At 45.1% G+C, this 6344-nt stretch overlaps 1 long non-coding RNA gene across 1 annotated transcript; it reads right to left on the reverse strand.

The window, feature by feature from the left end:
- Positions 1–251: 251 nt before the first annotated feature.
- LOC106889877 lies at positions 252–3554 on the reverse strand. Its single transcript, XR_001412410.1, has 3 exons — positions 3410–3554; positions 3200–3265; positions 252–2319 (listed from the first exon to the last, which is right to left on the reverse strand). It is a non-coding gene; the product is annotated as an uncharacterized LOC106889877 (long non-coding RNA).
- Between the last annotated feature and the right edge of the window lie 2790 nt (positions 3555–6344).

The raw sequence follows: 6344 nt of genomic DNA on the forward strand, positions 1-6344 counted from the left end.
CAGGAACTTGGGTCTGATCCACCCGTGAGGTGAGGAACGGCTGGAGGCACGGGTGGAGGGGATCGGCTGAGAAATAGGAACGTTTAACTCTATTACAGCAAAGCTGCAGAGAATTACCTCTTCCAAAATACTGATTGTATCTTCGTGCACCACCACCCAAACCCAAACTGCCCTTATTTACCCTCACAGCCCCCCGTGGGCAGAAGGCAGCGCCCTCATTAACGCAGTAACGAGCCCAGACCAGGCCAGGCTGTAGCCAAAGCGCCCTTTAATGCTTCTGCTGCTGTAAGGAACGATTTACAAAATACAAAGTTAAAAATATAAGATTATATCATTTTAAACCTGAATTAAAAACAGACCATTTTACTATTTACACATAAAGAAAGGATCGCTCAGGTTATTCTGTGTACAAACCACAGAATTAGGAAAAATAAAGAGCATATAATCTTTATCAATAAACCAAAATTTTATAGTTATACAATGTAAAGAAAATCTTACAAAAATAATTTTGTGGTTCTGCTGCAGATTTGACACAAATCTGCTTAAAAGCAATATTCCCCTGTCCCCACCTGTCCCTGTCACAGCGGCGTTACCATCCTGGCTGGCAAATCCCAAAACCAGAACACCCATTTAAAATCACACAATTATATGTACATTTATCCAGAACACTTTAGCAGCAACAGCAGTCCCAGAAATGGCAGTAAAAGTCTCTTCAAGTTTTTGTTAGGACTCAGGGCCTCCTGCAACAAGGAGGAACACAGAAGACTAATGAACTAATGAAAAGGGAGAGCGCAGGTACCTCCTGCCTCCAACTGCAACTCCCAAAGCGTTCTTCTATTTATTTTTTTTAAATAGTATAAGCCAAGATGAGGACACAGCTGAGGTTGAAGCAAGCAGCAGCAGCAGCACACCCAGTGCCACCCGTGAATCCTCAACAGGATAAAATCTGAGTTACTGAAATGAAAAGCACCCTTTGGGTTTGATAATCCACAGACACATCCCCGTGATTCAAACGCGATGGCACGCTTTGCTCCGACGTATTCCAGCAGAAAACTCTTCCTTCCCATGGGATGGACACTGCTGCTCACATCCAGCTGGACCCAGGGGGATGGACACTGCTGCTTACACCCAGCTGGACTGGAGGACAGGAGATGAGTTCCAGCTCCTCAAGGCAGCAGGGACAATGCAGCTGCTGAACCCGCCGTGTTTCTTGGGAGATTTGATCGTGTAATGGATTGTCCTGTTCTTGTGATTGAAGAAAATTTTGAAGCATCTGAAAATTTTTGCGCTTTGAAAATACTGATTTTCAATGGAACTAAAATTTCTATTGGCTTAGAGGAAACTTATTCCCTCCTACCCAATCAGTACGTATGGCCGTTCAGTGCAGGGCTGCTCTGTACACTTATTTCCTCATCTATTACTTCACTGAATTCAGTCTTCACATGATTCATCTATACGGAGATATTCTTCCCGAAATAACAGTCAACTCAGTGCTAACTACAACTCGGCTATCAGAGTCTAAAAATGATACAGTTCTATATACTGGCAAAATGTAGATGAAATTATTTGTAAGAAGCCAATGAAATTCTGTTGGATGACGAGTTCAAGGCTTTTTAACAGCTTTGCTGTAGTATGACAATAACTGGAAAGACAGAGTCGGGGCATCTTCACTTTTGAGGACTCCACAGAGCTGAATCACTGTTCACCTTGGCTTTACAGAGGCTTGTTCAAATAATACTCCTGTTTCTATTAGGTATTTGCCTGCTGCATTCACAAGCTCTGCTTGTTATAAACAAACTAGAAGTTTAGCATAGAAGACACCCAAACTGAATGCATATTTTAGATTTAAACATAAGTTTCAATAGGATTTTTACTGGCCTTCCCAGCTGAACAGCCATCTAAAAATGAAGACATTTCTGCCTGCACGTAGAGGGCTGAGCTGGAACTGCAGCCCTGCACCCCTGGAAATGCCAGGACCACGTTCCAACAGCGTCAGGGAAAGTGCCTGAGAGAGACAGGAAAATCTCTTGTACCGACAGTCCCAGGGCCAAAGACCAACTGAACTATTCTAAAACATTAAATCAACTTTTTTTTTTTTTCCCTAAGAGGTACTGAGCTACCTTAAAAGCAGAAGCATTTTTTTCCAAGTGTAGAACGATGACACCCGTGACTGTGCAGGGACAGAGCTGAGTCCCCGCCGCGGGCGCAGGCGCAGACGTCCCGGGGGTGCGGGGGCCTGGTGCCACTTTGGAGTTCACCAGGACAAGCAGCGTTGCCCACCTGCCCATCCTAGAAGCCCAGGATATGATTGAAGTGTCCCTGAAATGACATAAAAATCACCTCATCAAACACTGAAGCCTTTTCCTCAGTGTGTGTTTTCAAACTTCATTTGAAAAGAGACTGAGAGTTCCACCAACAGCTTCACAAATATCCCCCCCTTTTTTTTTCCCCCTGAAGGACTTGTGAACAACTAGAAAGTCTGGACAGCAATGATACCTTCTCAAGTTATCTGGCCATGATCTCAAGTTCGTTACTGGGCCATAGGAAAAAACACGAGGCTGATCTGGCTTAAAATAGAAATGGTGTTATTTAGAATTACAATATTTGTACTTGGTTGTAATTTTCCAAAATTAAGTGGTCACTGATCTAGAAGAATTTCACAAACTCTAATGTCACTGTGGTTCCAGGATACAATGAAACTGAGTGTCTCAGGTGCCAATTTGGGTTTTATTCCCCAAACGTTATTTTCATTTACAAGTAGCCCTGGTATGTCCACAGTGTAGTATTTTCAGGCTATGACTACTTTTGGAAAGGAAGGATCCAATTAGAGGAGAAAACAGGAGATGGAATGGGATTCCTGAATATTTTATGATGCCCCAGTAAATGACGGAGGATGTAAAATGGGATGGAGGAAGTTGTATCTTGCTCTTTGCTTTAGTTACTTCCTAAACTCTGCTTTTTAGAGCGAATTTGAAAAATGTGTTTGCAGTCTCCATATTTTCCAACTGCTGCTGGAAACGTATTAGTTTGTGCTCTGCCGGCGTACCTCAGAAATGCTAAATCAATCTGCTTTCTTTTATTTACATGCTTTATTCCTGAGAAATGTAATTGCGGTTTTTATTAACTTTATGTTTTATGGATCTAATACTTAAGAGCAAGTCTATCTTTTATGTCACAGAAAGGAGGTTAATATACTCACGGATTCTCCAGCAATACATCTTGGGCAAGGCTGGGCAGTTCCTCTGCTCCCGTGGTTTTCAAAAACCTAATGAACAAAAACATATACCATATGCAACGCTATCAAAAAGGGGGGAAAAAAAAGAAAGGTAATTATTTGCAATTTTATTATAAATTGTATTTTAAAAGTCATCTTCTGAAAACAGAGGTGTTGCTGACAGTGTGAACGTACCATTGTATTTTGCTTTGTCTTTGTAGCCCAGGGACAGCAGTCGGGGGAGATCCTCTGTTTGGAGTCCAGCTCCATGGCACAGCCCCCCGGGTGAGCACCAGCCTCAGGGGGAAGGGTCTCCAGCCTGCACGCTCGCTTCTGGAGGGACCAAGAGCCACAGTTACTTCTCTTCCAAGGTACAGGCCACTGAATACAGCTTTTCGGGATTTCACTCTTTATGACCGATGGGGATTTCGCGTTTACTTGGAAGAACACTAAAGTTAGTAAAATACAGAGTGCCAGACACTAAGCCAGATCCCCCAGATTTTGTATTTAACAGCACGTGTCACGCTGCAGGAGCAGGGAAATCTGCAGATCCCACTAAACGTCTCTCTGCCTCAGTTTCATAAACTGGGGCTAAAATGCCACTGGGAAAAGCGCACACTTCACCCTGCATTAGTGTTTAATTTAGGATGGCGCTTATCAAAGGAGCGGATCAGGGGAAGTTGTGTGAAATGACTAATTACATCAAGGAAACGGAAGGAAAAGCCCGAAGCCAAGTCAGACAGCGATGAAGACATAGTTTGTAATGATTTCGGTGTCTTTCTCTGAACGCTGTCACCTTTTTACAGCTTTCCATAACGTCCATCTCCTGAGGCTCTAACCTGAGCTGTGACCCAGCGCCGAGTGACACTTGGGTGTCAAAGGCAGGAGAAGCAGGGGTGTCCCTAAGCAGGGATGTCCTTCTCATGGTGCTCACAGCCCCACACAAGATCAGTGCTCCCCAGAAACACTGACTGACTGCTCTGGGACAACCAGGTCAGGAGCTAGTGTGGTTAAGGTGCAACTCCGTGGAAGACAGGGACTGGAAACCTTAAGAATATCCTTGGCCCGTGGGTGCCATCCCACACAACCCAAATCCCAGGGGCTCCTTGAAATCCTAACAGCAAATTAACAGAATAATTTCAAACCAACACAAGATGTTTCAGGGTCTGACTGAGTCCCAGGGACACACACACGCTTCTGAGATGTTTTTCTGATGCCTTTCTGAGCAAACTTTGTTTAAGGAATAACAATATTCCATCTCTTTCACAAGCCTGTAATTTCACAGGCAGAAGACGTGTTGCCACAGAACCAACAGACCATTGAAGCACAGAGACTACATTTAAAATCTGAATGTGTTATGCAAAACTAAAACGGATCAATACAACAGGAACCTCAGCGGAAAGCAGTTGAAACGAGAACCCTATCAAGGAATACAGGATATTTGGAGGGGAAGTAAATCAAAAAGTGAAAGATGTATTGTACTAAGAAAGTGAATAATATAATAACAAAAAGTCTGAGGAGGTCCTCTAAAGACAGACTGCCTTCCACTGGGAAAACATTCTCTTCCCTTTGTTGCTGCAGAACTCGTCCTTTATTGAAAGGTACAGCATCGTGGTACAGCAGCAGAGCCAGTGAGATGTGCCAGATGAAGGAGAAACGGGAAGAAAAGGACTGACTGCCATACTTCAGAAGAAATTTGGCTTATTAAAAATAAATTCAAGGTATTGTATTTTGGAGGAGGTTAAGATACTTAGCAGCAGTGCCAGGAATTCAGCATGCAGAGCAGGCGGCTGACAAACTTATCACAGCGCTGCCAAGACAATTTGGGGAAGTTTCTAGCAGAGGCTGGCTTCGGGGGAGACTTCACTCTCTGGAATTCTCTCCCTTAGGAAAGAAACAATCACTACATCAATCCTGCCTGCACACAGAACACACGGAGCACGGCATTCAAAGAGCCTGTGATTAATAAGGACCAACGAGCTCACTACTCAAAAGGCAAGGATTTCATCCAAACGACTACTTTTGTTAGGGAATGATCAGGCTACACCCGGCTTGGAAATGTACTTAAGGACAAGCAACAGCAGATCACATGCTGTCCTCCAACAGGCAGAGAACAGGTCTCTCTGCAGAGAAGACATTCTGTAACTTTCCTTTCCAGATGGAAAGTCCTGGAAAAAACACACTCGTTTTTACTGATGCCAAGAGGATAAAGGCCTCACAGACACTGCTCTTCATAAACAGCGATTTAAATCAGTTCAAAACCTAGCTCCATTGAAATAACTAACCTAAATGCGATGGAAAGTGTTTTTAAGGAAGAGCACCGCTTGCTTTTTGTTTTTAAAAATAGCTATAAGAATTGAAAAACTGAAGAATTGAAAAATTTTTCAAAGCCAGGCCAGCTTCTGGTTCGTGTTTCCCACCCAGCTCTCCTGTAGGTACAGAGCAGGTCTCTGCCCAGCTTTATCCAGTTTAGCTCCACGGGATGCCTTTATGGCAAGGAGAACGCTGGCCGTGGGTGGGTGCACCCCGTTACCAGGGCCCTGCTCCCCACCAAAAGAGGTGCAGATGGCTCCGTTTGGGAAAGAAGGAACGTGAGGTCCTTGTTCTGGGAAAGCTGGCTGGCAGTCCTGTCCAAACAGAGCAGGACACGGGAATAGCTCTGGCCTAGAAAATCTGTCACCCTTTGCTGGCCTCTAAATCCACGTGCCTTAACCCCAGCGAGCTCCATCCTAAAGCAAGTGTCTGAAATGCATGCAAATAGCTACATCAAGGTGAAACAGGCAAAAGGAAATCATATGTACATACATAAATAACATGCATAAATAACATACAGTAGGAACTGAGGGAGAGCAGGGAACAAACTGTAGGGACTCGTCCCCAGTAAGCACAGCCACGGCACAGGACCCTGCACGGCAGCAGCGCCAAATAAGAGGATAATTAAGGCTTCACCCCGCCTGTGTCCCCAGAGCCAGGGATGAGCCCGCGTTGGGTAGAGCCGAGTTCGGAGCCCCCTTCCCTGCACTCACCGCCGGCAGCGGCACCGCCACCCCCGCGGCGGGGCCACCCGCTGGCAGCCGCCTTGGGAGCGGGCCGGGGGGGCCGAGGGGCACCGCCAGTCCCCCCGGGACCG

This window comes from Calidris pugnax, unplaced genomic scaffold (genome assembly GCF_001431845.1).
Source record: "Calidris pugnax isolate Ruff unplaced genomic scaffold, ASM143184v1 scaffold89, whole genome shotgun sequence".
Classification (NCBI taxonomy): domain Eukaryota; kingdom Metazoa; phylum Chordata; class Aves; order Charadriiformes; family Scolopacidae; genus Calidris; species Calidris pugnax.